The sequence below is a fragment of the Vitis riparia genome, chromosome 16 (assembly GCF_004353265.1).
Source record: "Vitis riparia cultivar Riparia Gloire de Montpellier isolate 1030 chromosome 16, EGFV_Vit.rip_1.0, whole genome shotgun sequence".
NCBI classification, from domain to species: Eukaryota; Viridiplantae; Streptophyta; class Magnoliopsida; order Vitales; family Vitaceae; genus Vitis; species Vitis riparia.
Window position 1 is genome coordinate 1,207,703 of NC_048446.1, and position 14,726 is coordinate 1,222,428.

At 32.8% G+C, this 14,726-nt stretch overlaps 1 long non-coding RNA gene across 1 annotated transcript in view; it reads right to left on the reverse strand.

Moving 5' to 3' along the window:
- The window catches only part of LOC117932984, a 55,296-nt gene extending 46,990 nt beyond the window's left edge, over positions 1-8,306 (reverse strand). Inside the window, exons 1-2 of the long non-coding RNA XR_004654270.1 lie at positions 8,223-8,306; positions 7,716-7,824 (exon numbers count right to left, since the gene is read on the reverse strand). This is a non-coding gene — a long non-coding RNA (uncharacterized LOC117932984). The remainder of the gene's footprint in view (positions 1-7,715; positions 7,825-8,222) is intronic.
- Positions 8,307-14,726: the final 6,420 nt, after the last annotated feature.

The following is a 14,726-nucleotide window of genomic DNA, read 5'->3' on the forward strand; positions in this document are numbered from 1 at the left end:
AATACTTACGAAACAAGGATCAACCACAAAAGTGAAATATGTTTGGCCGTTGCACCTTGATGAAGAAAACTAGATCAAAACTCACTTGAAGAGGACTTTTGAGAGCATACGACTAATAGTCAAAATAGGAAAATGCGAAAGTGTAGTAAGGAAAAACTTGACCAGGAAAATCAAGGTACAAATGTGAAGTTTTGAATAAACGTGGAATATTTCCAGGGTGGTTTGTCAAACTCTCCATTCACAAGCCATGTCAAAAGTCGTTATCCAAGAAACATTATTCCTTCAAATAAGTCACAAGTGACTGTGCAACAATCGAAAACATCCTTCAGCTAATTAAAAGTCTTGTTAATGATTTTCCAGTCTTTGTAAATCCAATCACGACCTTCCATTACACTGTGTCCGTTGAATTTGTTACCCATCTTGTGGCCCGCCAAATATTTTATTTGAAATGTTTGCAGCCTGCATGTAGGGTTGGAGTCAGTTTGAGAAAAATCCATGCTGATTAAATTTCAACTCATGACTTTGCTCTTCGTGAGCATGGCTTCGGTTACCTGTCCTCAAAAGGTTCATCAACCGACGGGCACTCTTTTTTTATAAATTTCCCTCATAAAACTAACCTCTATATATATGAAGCAAGCTCAGCCAAGCATTGGATATCAATTAATCACTCTCTGTTTCTTGAAGGTCTGAATCTCCTCTTGACAGCTTGCTTTTCAATGGCGCTTCCCTGGTTTTTAGGCAGTCACTGTATTTATTTTTATAGTAGTATTTCATGAAAAAATTATTGGGTTTAATTACTTCCATGTTTCCAGGAAATTCCATGGCAAGACCAATGCAGGAGAGACCGCGATGGACAGAAGTAGAAGACTGGGTGCTCTTTGAATGTAAAAGAACAAATTTGGATCTACCTTGGCCAGATATCACAAAGCTGACAGAACTGGACAGAAGTGGCAAAAGTTGCAGGGAGAGGTGGAAGTACCACCTGGATCCTGATGTCAAGATAGAGAATTTCTCCCAAGAGAAAGACGATTCCATCATCAGCTTCCAGTCGCTCTATGGGAATAGGTAATGAGAATCATCCTCATACTTTTCCATTATCATATGATATGATGGTTTGATCAGTTTAAGGAGTTTTTGTGTTGTGTTGCAGCTCAACTTCCTGGGCGAACCGATAATGATGTGAAGAACCGTTGGCACAACCATTTGAAGAAGAAGCAGCTTGGGAGAAGTACCGGGGATCAGCCACATACCACACAACTCTTTCATCTCAACCACAATATCGATCCAAATGCAAGCTCAAGCTCGATTCCTACACTGGTTTCAGCCTCACAAGAAATCGCCAACCCTTGGTCCACTTCTGAATTAGCCTACCCAGAATTTCCAAGGGGATATCTTTCGACTGATGATGAGACTGTCCATCACTCTTTCGGGGGAGATTACTTTGAGCCTTGGATTTTTGGACCATTTTCAGCCTCACCGGAGAGCGAGTTCATGCCAACTGAAGAAGTCATCAGATTTTGGTCTGCTTGAATATATATGTACACATTTCCCTTCTGCTAGTCATTACTAGTAGAAAGAGAATATGCATATATATAGAACTTTCTCTATATATAGAAAGTTCCACATATAGATATATAGACACACAGGCCTGTGTGTTTCTTCAATGGTCTTCAATCGGCCATGCATCTTCTAATAAAGCTCTGTTTTGTATTATTTTTATCTTCTAATAAAGATCATATCTTCCCTGTCTACTCAGCTCGCTTCCAACAAGACATGTCCGCTATGGTTTCAGCTCTCACTCAAGTCATTGGAAACACTGACAAAAACCCACTTCACGCGCTTGGAAACCCATCACCAATCTCCGCCACAACCCCACATGATCCAACTTCTCAGCTTCTTCAAGATCAAGGTACTCGTAGCCTAAGTGCTCCATTAATTCATGTTATATAATAATCAAATCCTTTCTATCTTTCATTAACTATTGAAGATAATAATAAAATTTAGACATCAAGGCTGCTGTAGTCAGGATTAATGAGCTGGGTATATATATATACCAGTCGAATGACCATACCTATGGCGTCCAACTCGTTTTGTATCATATGTATATTCCTATCTTGGATTTTACAACTCTTTGTGAAGTTTTTTTCTTTATATTTTTAGTCAGAAGAAATGGTGCAGGTTTGACTGATTTATTTTCATTTGCATATAAAATTTTTAGCTGCATGCATGTTACTGTGTTGTTTGTCTGTCTTCTTTCAACCCAATACGTTTTTCTCCTCCTCTCACGCCCCATTAGATTTGATTTGATTTCCACTGTTTCTAGAATGTAATTGTTTGTGGGCAATCACATGTTTTGGTCGGTTTGGAGGAATCAAGACTGTAAGCTTTGTATAACACAATGCATGAAGATATTTAGGAAGCAAAAATTTCATTTAGGTTTCTGAAAGGGGTGGAGAGAAGAGAGGATAGAGGGTGGTGTAAGTTGTAACCTAAGTTTGAATATGAAGCGATTTGTTAGATTACAATTAATTAAACAAAAGAAATGTAGTTTTGTGTGAATGAAGGGAACCAGCTGAGGAGAAGACACTATAGGGGAGTAAGGCAAAGACCTTGGGGGAAATGGGCAGGGAACCAGCTGAGGAGAAGACACTATAGGGGAGTAAGGCAAAGACCTTGGGGGAAATGGGCAGCTGAGATACGTGATCCAGATTTCTAAGCTAAAAAGACCACTTAACCAGCCAAAAGCATCATGCAACCTTTGAATTTCCCTGATTAAAGAGAATCAAAAGTATCTGCACTGTAATTTGAAGCCAAAAAGAAGCCACAAGTCTCAATCCAACCACAAGAACACTCACTTTTGCTTAGACAATGATATATTGCCAGTGACCACCCTCTTCTTTTGAGTTGATCCAAAATACAAAGGTGGAGTTTTGAAGAAATGTAGAGTATTTCCAGGGTGCTTTGTCATACTCTCCATTCACAAGCCATGTCAATTTTCTCATCGATCTAAATGCCGTTATCCAAGAAACATTATTCGTTCAAATAAGTCACAAGTGATTGATCAAATAAGCCACAAGAAACAATTCAATTACTGTGCAACAATCAAAACCATTCTTGAGCTAATTAAAAATCTTGTTAATGATTTTCCAGTCTTTGTAAATCCAATCATGACCTTCCATTAAACTGTGTCCGTTGAATTTGTTACCGATCTTTGGTGGAAAAAACTTCAATTAAGAAGTCCCTCTTGTGGACCACCAAATATTTTATTTGAAATGCTTGCAGCTGCATGTTCAAAAGCATGTAGGGTTGGAGTCAGTTTGTGCAAAATCCATGCTCTTAGCGGGTCCCATTGTCTCCAGTGATTAAATTTCAGCTCAAGACTTTGCTAAAGGTGTCTCCTACGTGAGATGGCTTGGGTTTACCTCCTCAAAACGGTTCCATCTGCCCATGGGCACTCTTTTGTATAAATCTCCCTCACAAAACTAACCACTAAATGAAGCAAGCTCAGCCAAGCATTGGATATCAATCACACTGTTTCTTCAAGGTCTCAATCTCCTCTTGGCAGCTTGCTTTTCAATGAGGCTTCCCTGGTTTTTAGGCAGTCACTGTATTTATTTTTATTGTAGTACATTTCATGAAAAAATTATTGGGTTAATTACTTCCATGTTTCCAGGGAATTCCATGATGGCAAGACCAATGCAGGAGAGACCGCGATGGACCGAAGTAGACGACTGGGTGCTCTTTGAATGTAAAAGAACAAATTTGGATCTACCTTGGCCAGATATCGCAAAGCTGACAGGGCTGGGCAGGAGTGGTAAGAGTTGTAGGGAGAGGTATAAGAACCATCTGGATCCCTGTGTCAAGAGAGGGGAGTTCTCCAAATGGGAAGACGACTCCATCATCTACTTCCAGTCACTCTATGGGAATAGGTAATGAGAATCAACCTCATACTTTTCCATTAACATATGATATGAATCAGGTTTGATCGGTTTGAGGAGTTTGTGTTGTGTTGCAGCTGGACAAGGATAGCAGCAGATCATCTTCCTGGGCGAACCGATAATGATGTCAAAAATCGCTGGTACAACCATTTGAAGAAGAAGAAGCTTGGAAAAAGTACCGCGGATCAGCCACATATCGATCCAAATGCAAGCTCAAGCTCGATTCCTACACTGGTTTCAGCCTCACGAGAAATCGCCAGCACTTGGTCCACTTCTGAATTAGCCTCTCTGGACAGCGAGTTCATGCCAACTGAAGAAGTCATTAAATTTTGGTCTGCTTGAATATATATATATATGCACACATTCCCCTTCTACTAGTCATTACTAGTAGAAAGAGAATATGCATATATATAGAACTTTCTACTAGTCATTATGCAAAAGTTCCACATATAGAGATATATAGACACACAGGCCTGTGTGTTTCTTCAATCGAATTGAAAACTTTGAAAATTGGTCCAAAATTCATGATGGATAAAAAGATAAAAATATCATTCCTTTTTCTTTATTTTATCATTTTCTTCTTTTATTTATTATTTCATTCCATGTACTACTAATCCTATTCAATGAGGAAAATGTCACATACGAGAAATGGGATTTGAACCTAAACCAAAAGGTTTGAGGGCTAATTTTCCCTTATTATATAATATGCACTAAATTATATATACTTAAACTCATTATATAAAAAAAAATATTAAAAAAATATTTTAAATAGCAAATTAATTATAATTATTTTATAATTAAATACAAAATTTTCTTTTAATTAATTACCAAAAATATAAAAATTATATAATTTTCTTCATAATGTTTTTAATATCATTAATAATTAATTAAATATTAAAAATTTATATATATATATCATAATTTATATATTAATATATATTTTAAAATTAGACATATTATAATCAAATATCATAATATTAGATGTAATTTAATAATAAATGTACACTTATAAAATTCATATTTTTATCGATGCATACGATATTATTATCAAATATGATAAATCATGTTATAAATATATCAAAATTTTCAATAAAATAATTTTAAAATGTCTATTATACTTCTAATTATATTATTATGAGGTTTTCCTTACATTTTCATGAGTTTTTAATAATTTTAAGCTTACCGATATTTTTTTTCAAAATATTTGTTGATAAATCCGATATATTCGTAAAATCGAAGTACCGATATATCCGTAATTACTGATATTTCTTTTTTTTTTTTATTATTATTATTAAGATTACTATTTATATTAATTATTGTTGTTCACTTGGGTTTAAAAAGTAATAGATAGACAAGTCGTGTATGTTTTGCATCATAAATAGCATACCTGGTGGATGGGTCGACTTCCTCATGTACTAGGATGAATCCAAACTCCCAACAGAAGACCATCATGTACCATTAGAGGACCCTTCCTAGTAATTTCCCTATTGATCATATATAATATAATCTAATATAATAAATTAATGAAATTGAATTATATAAACCTTTAGTCCAAACATGACCCAAACTTAATTCAAATTAATATTTTTTATATTTAATTAATTAATTAACTAAATCCCATCTCCTTTATTCTCAATTTAATTCAAATTTGAACCCCTATGATTAATTAAAGTTGATATTTTTTCCTTATTCTTAATATAATTCAAGTTCCAAGTTTTATTTTGGGTTGTGGATTGCAAATTAACCTCTAACCCTAGTTAAAATATTAATTTGGGATGATATGAAGAATTCATTTGGTGGTGATTTTTAAAAACATTTTTTTGTCTAAAAAGTGTTTTCGAAAAAAAAAACAGGTATTCTATAAATTTCTAGGAAAAACTTCTAAAAATTTTAAAATCACTTGTCGTATTTTTTAAATAAATAATTAATAGGTTATTTCCTAAAAATACTTGTAAAAAAATACAGTTTCACTCAAAACATTTAAAGTAAAAATACAGTGAAACGCACTATAAATTCAAACTGTAAATTAAATCCAATCCAAAATCGGGTTCTGTTGGGTCGAGCCCACCCAAGTTGTTGTACTATGAAAAACCAAACCCGACCGGCCCAAGTTTCTTCCAGGCCCAAGACAAGGCCCAGGCCTATTCGAAGCCCGGCCTCAATCATTGATGTGCAAAACGCCAATATTCTCAATATCTCGCTCCTTCCTTTCTCTCTCTCTCAAAATCTTTATTCTCTCTCTAGATTTTCACTGAATTCACTGAATTCACTGAAGGGGGCGTTTGGTGCTCAGATGGGAGACCTTGGACTGCTGCAAATTGTTCAGAGTCTGAAAGCACAGGCATGGAGTGATGAGGTAAGAGAAACCAGAAAGTTCGTACTTCTTTTTACTGTTTATTGTTCATATATTTATTTAAGCTATCAATTTAAAGGAGGGAGATGATGGAATTTTGATCCTTGAGTATTTCAAGGATTGTCTGTTACATCCTATATGGCATGTGAATTCATACATTTACTATGATCAAATCACATTACAGTTAGCAAGTGCCTTGACTCTGATACTAAAATAATAGAGCCATTTGTTTGTTAAACCATTGGACATCATGTATTTGCTTATTGCCTTGATCCAAGTTCTTCTTGGGGCTTCTCTTTCTCTTTGTTTTACATTTAATTTGAGTAAAATGACTCCTTGCTGGTGCAGTTGTTCATCTTTCTTGCACATGGTTGAACTATCTCAGAAAATGTTCTCCCATTTTATCCTTAATTATTGCTACCCTTACCTTCTCATGTACCTACCCATTTCGTATACTATCTTATTTTGAGTTACTCTTCATCCATCTAAAAATTCTCACTTCAGTAATTCTCATTGTTTGAACTCATTTTTTCTTCATCGCCTAGCATTTGATACCATAAAGAATGACTTGCTTTGTATCTTATTGGTTTTTTCTCCTTTTCTGGTATTTATTTCTAAAGAATTGTGTATAAAAGAAAATAAGAAGTTTTTCCTATTAGAGAAAAACAAAGAAAAAGAAAAGAAACAAAGGGGTTTTCTGATATAAACAATAGAAGTGTTGAGTTACTTCTGTAAATACAGAAATGAGTTAATAAAAATAGAAAATAAGACCGCTTTCATAAATAAGGTGAACAATGATGAAAGGGTCTTGACCTACATCTATATGTATGCAGTATGATCTGAGTATGTGGTTTCAGAGTTTGAATCCTTTGATAGTAAGGGAAACTCACACCAATTTCCTTTCATTCCCACCTTCGTTTATTCATATTTCCTTTTATTTACGCATCACTTGCCAAAATGTTTCTGCTTTTTCTTTCATTTTGAAAATATAACCATTAATTTAGAAGCCTCCTAACACATAAATGTTCACCAAATGGGGAATGAAATTTGCCTCAAACCATCACTGTTAATATTCAGCTCAGTTTTCGGGTTAACGGTCAAGAGCTTTGACCAAATATAAAATTTAAAATTTTAAGGATCTATTTAATTTAAAAAATAAAGGATGGTTATCATCACCACCATCAAACAGGCTCTAAACACTCCAAAATCTTATACAACAATTCACACAGTATTTCCATTACTGATTCAAAAACTCAAACTTCTATAACATCACATTTAGAATCTGACCGATCAAAAGAAGTTTGATTCAGTAAGAATTTTTCAAGCAATGCAAATCAATTGAAAGCTTGGATGAATGACTCTGAAATGAAAAAAACAAATATCTGAATCTCATATAATCAATGGCAAAGGATAAAGAGAGTTACCAAAGCTGGTGGCGTGTGAATGCAACAAAGAAGTTGCAGAGAACATGGGCAATAGCTTGGTCCTCATATTCATTGAAGCAGTCCTCAACGCCATTGATGCTACCAAACCCTTCAAATTACAACCAAATAATGTCATTTTAATACGTGTAAAATTCACGAGAAATTGGGTTTCTTCCAAACGCATAAATTTTCCATTATCATACTTTTTCTCCATGTGAATCACAGCCAAACGAGGAAACCTGGTTTTTCCATTGTGCAAAAAGTTCAAAGAAATTAGGGATATGATTTCCATGAATTTCTTTGAATTTTGTCTACCCAACCAAACAAGAATTTTTTATTTTTCCTGTGTGTGGAAGCCAAAAAGACATTGGGGTTTTCTTTTCAAAATACCATAAAAATTCCCCTGAATTTCATCGAATTTTATTTTCCAGACATTTCCATCAAACCAAACAAGAAAACAGGCGAATTCCTTGAAGAATTGTGAGTAGAAAAGCTTAGTGCATTTACCAGGGCAGTGCAGAGAACTGACAGCAGGCTTTTGGAGGAGAGGCACAAGCGGAGGCCAATCAGGCACAGGGAAGGGAAGGTCACGTGCAAAGCAACAGATCATGTGAAAAATATTTTAGATCTTAAAAGCTGTTTTCAAATCGAGAAAAACTGTCGATCTAGGTACCGAACATGATTTCAGCCGTTAGATAGGCGCAATCCTAGCCGTTTATGAAAAAATGACCATGTAAAATAGCCGTTAGATATGATTAAAAAAAACATTAATTTTCAATTTAATGATAGTGTTTTCTAAATTTTGTTAAATACCCCTTTTTTTTAATTAAAAATGATTTTTAAAAACACTAACAAGGTATACAAATATTTCAATTTTCTTTTTATAATTTATTATTAAATATCAAATATAATTAGTTATTTAACTAATACACAACCTTTAACTTAAATAAAAAAAATCTTGCCAAAAAACAGATAATAATTTAATATGAAAATTAAATAATCCTTTACATTATTATTCATGACATTTTTTAATTTTATATTATATCTTTATCATAAAAACAAAAAATGTGAGAAAATGTTAAAGAAAAAAAAATGTAGCTGCATGTTCAAAACCATGTAGGGTTGGCTTCAGTTTAAGCCAAATCCGTGCTTTTGTTAAAGGTTCCTTCAACTTTTACAATGATAGAAAAAACAAAGAAGAATTTAAGAGACTGTTTGGATAGGAGAAATTTCTGTGGAGGGTCAAGAATCAATTCAAGCAACTCTGAAAAGTCCACCCAACCATTTAACAGGTTTTTGTATGGTATAAGGTAATACTGATAAGACAAAAACCCTGATTCAGAGCTTTAATTCGCTGAAGCAACATTTCTGGCACTAAAGATAATCTTAATGATTTTAATAAAAAGTTTTATAAATTCGAGGAATATTAACATTAGAATCAATAATGAAAATCAAAGTCATAATATTGATGTATTTACGCTAATGTTTCAACACCACTCAAAATTAATTCAAAAAAACAATTATTTTTTAACTCATTTCAATTTACTACAAAATATCATTAATCAAAAGGAACAAAAAAATTCTTGAAGATATTTCATGGATAATCACACTTATTTAAGCTCATATATCTTCCATTCAACATATATGCCTAAGTAACCAATGATATCAAAACTGAAAATAAATCAAAGAGTAAAGTGAAAGAAAGAGACAATTGACATCAGAATTTAACGTGAAAAACCTCCAAAGATATAAAAAACCTCGGGTCTATAACCTATCGAAAACATCCACTATGAAGAGTAAAAAACTGAACACAAAGTTTTACCTAACTCAAGTCAACCAATCCTTCTCAGACCACTTGACTAGTATCTTTTCCTTTCAGCTTCTCACCTTCTTCTTCCGGAGCACACTTGGAGTCCACACCAAGCTCGATCTCAATCTTTTCTTGAATCCATACAAGAAGAAAATGGGTTTTTGCACAAAACCAAGAGAACGAGAGATTAATATTTTAGAAATCAACTCATGTTCATTTTCAGAAAATCCATTTTAAAAAATTTTATTGGAAAACTAGGATGGGATTTTCTTAGTAGGCAAACACCCTCAAAATGGTAAGGAATGAGAAGTTTTCCCTCACGACTGCTGTTGTCTCTCCTTATCAGAAATAGGAGAAGTTTGTATTTAAAAAACAAAAGAAACCCTTAATTTGATGGCTAAAATTTGATCTTAAAAATAGGTTAGTTGGTTTGATCTGCCTCTGTACCTAGATCGATCAAGAAATAAGGGAACAAAAACCTTTTAGCAAAAATGTTTCTCCTAACTTTCTTAACTATTTTTAAAGATGAAAAACAAGGTTAATTCACTTCATTCAACACACACTCGGCTACAAACCTCGGCTTCTTAGCAAATCCAAAGGCTTAATTTCCAAAGGTCAAGTAGTCCAAAGAAGAATTGGAAAACTAAGTTAAAAGACACTTAAGATTTTTGTTTGAAATTGCCAACCTAGCTAAACACTCACAATCTCCTTCTTTTGTAATTCTGGGACTAAACCCTTTATAACAAGAATGAGTACAAGTAAGTAAGCCCGACCCAACTCTCATACAAGGCCACTCACTTACACCAAAGATACTACAACACTTGCAATTAAATATCAAGAAAACCATTAGTAGCATCTACAAATATTACCAAGGAACTTCACAAGTTTCAAATGAATATATCCACATTCAATCGTAGAACAATATCCATTAAAAAATGATCACATGTCTAAAGATAACAAGCATGCATTTAGTATCATGTCAAATATCCATATATATATATATATATAAATGATCACGATCATCATATCAAGTATCTACAACAACAAAACACAAAAAGACTGACCATGATCACTGTCAAATATCTAATATAGCAACATCCATGTATAATGCCTTCCCATTTTTGTCCTAAAAAGAGATAAAGGTCGCATGTGAGTTGTCCAAAACTATCGAAGTATCCAAAACAAACAAACCAATCATGATACCAAAAGTAAGTTGTCCCAAAAGATAATTAGTTGTAAACAAAGCTAAGGGAGATGCTTGTGGACAAAATCTTCAAAAGCTTGTAATTGATCCATGTTGCAAAGCATTTCTCCATCAATTAGAGAGAACCTCTTTTCCATATAAGATTGAAGTTGGGAAATTTGCTCAGAAAACAAAGTAGACTGTGCAAAAATTTTCTCATCCAATACATCAAACTTAGCACAAAGTTGAGCTAAGACACTTGATTTTCACCAATTTGGACCTTAGTTCTACGATGGCACACCTTCTTCCTAGAAGAAAGAGCACCCTCAATTTGTTCCCGACTTTGACTCCATGATGAGGTATTAATGGGACCTATTGGTTTGAGAAATGAATAATTTACAGGAAATTCAAGAAATTCAACCCTAGCCCTTTGACAAATTTTTGTGATTAAAATGCCATAGGAAAGAACCTCCTTCTTGGACACGAAAGGATTTTTTCGAACAATTATGATATCTAATTCTCCCATTCTCTCTAAGTTTACGTTCTCTTTTTTTCCAATGAAGAGCAATTCCTATATTAACAGAGATCAATAGATAAAAAAAGATTGAGACTTTATCCATATCAAAAGTCATAAAGCGATGTTGTCTCATCTTTCTTTCTTCTTCAAGATCTTTTACATTCACCTCTCTTATTGTTTTTAATTAGGCTTTTCTTCTTGTTTTTGGTTGAGCTTTTTGTGTTGGGATATTTTGGTAGTTGCATTTGAAATTCCACAATATTGAAGATTTGATCAAATAGAAAATTGTTGTTGGCTAATTCCCCAATCCAACTTTATTTTCTTTAATTTCTATTATTTAAGTCCATATGAACATTCTAATTAAAAAATTACTTTTAATCAAATTTTTATAGATGAAATGGGAACTTAATCCTAATTAAGTCATTTTTTTAATGAAACTTAACCGTAATATAATTTAGATAATTATTATTAATTTTTTCTAGATGCAACAAAAATTTAATCTCGGTTCAATTATAAAGATATTTAAGTTGAGATGCTACAAAACCCATAATTGGTTTGTAATAATAATACATTGGAAGGCATTGTTTCGCTTATAAGGCTTTGTTTTACTTTGAGTTTTGCATACCATTAAATAAGGCATTGTTCAACTTTGAGTTCCACATATTATTTTAAATAAGACATTACTTAGCTTTGGCTAAAGTTGGCTTATTACGATAAGTAGTGGTCCACCTTATCAGCGTAGACCTTCTATGTGAAATGTATACCTCTTGCTATAGACCTAATGTGATCTACACACATATTTATCATTTTTTGAAGTTTTAATAAATTTTCATCCATAGATATTCTTTATCAGAATTTTTATGATATTTTTCGACATATCTATAAAATTCAAATATTCATATATTTGAGAAAATCAATATTTTTATTCTTAGGCACCACCATTGTCATAGCTTCACCTTGCCAAAAATGTTGGCTGCCACTCCATTGTTTATGGCTTCAAGAGACATGGGTAAATTTGTTTAGATCTTACCGTGGTTGTTTGTGGATATGGGCTTGAGCCTATTTGCATATTGGATTTTTTTGCTTTTTTTAAAATGAATTCTAGGCTTTATTTGTATCATGGGTGATTATTTAATTTTGGATATTTGGACTTTAATGATTTAATTGAATTAGGCTTTAGTTATTGATTTGAGCTTGTTTACTGATGTTGGGCTTGGGGTCTGAATTGCATTATTTTTGGGCTTAGTTTGATCTCCATATGGCTTTGGACTTATATGATATTTGATCTTCATATGGGATCTCGGCTTTTATGCTATCTTTTTGGTTATCTTGGGTTTGGGTTGGGACTAATTTGAGGCATTGAGATGGGCTTTAAGTTAAGGATTTCTTTGGGGCCTATTGTTGTTTGATTTTATTTGGGCTTTCAATTGACTTGTTAGGTTGAGCCCAATATTGGAGGCATTTCAGAGCGCACAAATCTTTTGAAGCTGACTACCGGAACCGATGCACCTTGGATTACCACTTGCCACGCGCCACCACTAATTTACTCTCCAAGGCCAAGAGAGGACAAGGTGGAGAAAATGCATAAAGCCAAGTGTTATCATCCTCTCCATTGAGAGCTCTACAAGAGGAAGGCACTGAGATTGTTTAATTGGACAAGACATAATTTTCTAAGGGGAGAAGGAGAAGATGCCGCCAGCCTTGCTCCCCAGCAACAACATTAAAAGGAGTGTTTTTGTAAAAACCCCTCTTGAAGATATTATTGGCTAACTCGTGACTTTAAACTTGTGTACTTGCTTATATATATATACATATAATGTCAAATGTGTCTCATAGGATGGTAGTGTCAAATAGACAGATAGTCCTTTTGAAACTAAATAAACTCTCACAAGGGATGTAAGGTTCCAATCTCGTTAGGCCCAAATCTGCAATGCCTCAAACCCAATTTAGGAGCAAAATCGTAATTTATAAATTATTAATTAATTAAAGTAATTAAATAAAGGTAAAAAAATCTTTTCGTATTTAAAATCCCTAAATATAAATTAGATTTTTTATATCTTCTCTATTCAGAAAACCTTTTTATTCAAATATCAGAAAGATTTTAAGGCTCAAGATTTGAAGGTTTAGGGTTTGAAGATCAATTTTTCTAATAAGATTTTAATCCTTAAATTAATATTTTATATTGGTTAATTAGTTTTAAAAACTTTAGATATTTTTTTAAAGATTTCAATCTAGATTAGGGTTTACTAAATTATTTTTTAGACTGAAAATTTATGAATGTGGATTAATTTGTCATGAAAATAGGAAAATTTAAAAATTTTCAATTAAATAGAAAACAAAATCAATGAAATATCAAAGGAAGAAAAGAAATTTTAGATTTAGAAAATAAATAAATAAATTATTTGTGTAGACTTTAGATTTGAAAAAAATATATATGTACTATGTGCAAAATTAATAAATAAATAAAATAAATAAATAAATAAATATAATGAAAGGCGTATAGGTGGCTTTGTACAATGTCGTGGGATTAAAAAAAAATGAAAAAATTAGAGTACACGTGTGTTGCTAAGGTGTTACCTTAATACATATAAGGTTTTTCAATCTATATTATATTAAAATTACAGCTACCTGTAAAACTTTTGATACCTAAAAAGTCCTTTAAAAAATGTTTATTGTCTTAAATGTCCAATAAAAAAACTTTTCAATTAATACATATCCAAAAATTTAATGTTACTCCAACAAAAACCCTTCAATCATCATGTATACAAATCCAATCACCATGTTGCCTTTTTTACATTTCCATCATTAATTCAATTGACAACAGTTCATTACCTCTATTGCATTGTCTTTTGGAAATCTCACTAACATTAAAGTGAGGTTTTTTATTCTCTCTTTTTTTTTTTCTTGGTTATATTATGCATTCTCTGTTTTCCTTTCGTATTCTATATTTTCCCATTCACTTTCCCATTAACATTAAAGCCTAACCGGCATGGCAGGTTTCTTCCTGACGCTTCAGCCTTCAACAACAGGCTTGAAGTCAGATCCGCAAGAGCTTCGAAAACTGCCACATGTCAACTGATCTTCTCCTTGTGTTAAGTTTCTCCATTTTTTTTTTTTTTTGTGAAAGGAAGGTTGTAAGTCAGTTTGGAGAACCACTTTTTTGCTTGCCACTTATAGTAACTAATCATTAAAAGAAAAACCCTAAGAACAAATCCGTTGGCGTCAGTTTGCACGTGAGAACAAATCTTCTATTAAAAATTCCCTCGTGGACCACCAAAGATTTTCAAATATTGTTTGTTGCTGCATGTTGAAAATCATGGCCAAATCCTAATCTAATATCTGTATTACTAATTTAAAGAATATAATACTAATTTTTACTAATTATTAAAAATTAAAAATTAAAATTAATTTTTAAATATTAAATGATCTAAAATCTAGAGTTACCATAATAAATTTTGGATTTAAACAATTTGAATGATTAAACAAAAATCTATATGAGTA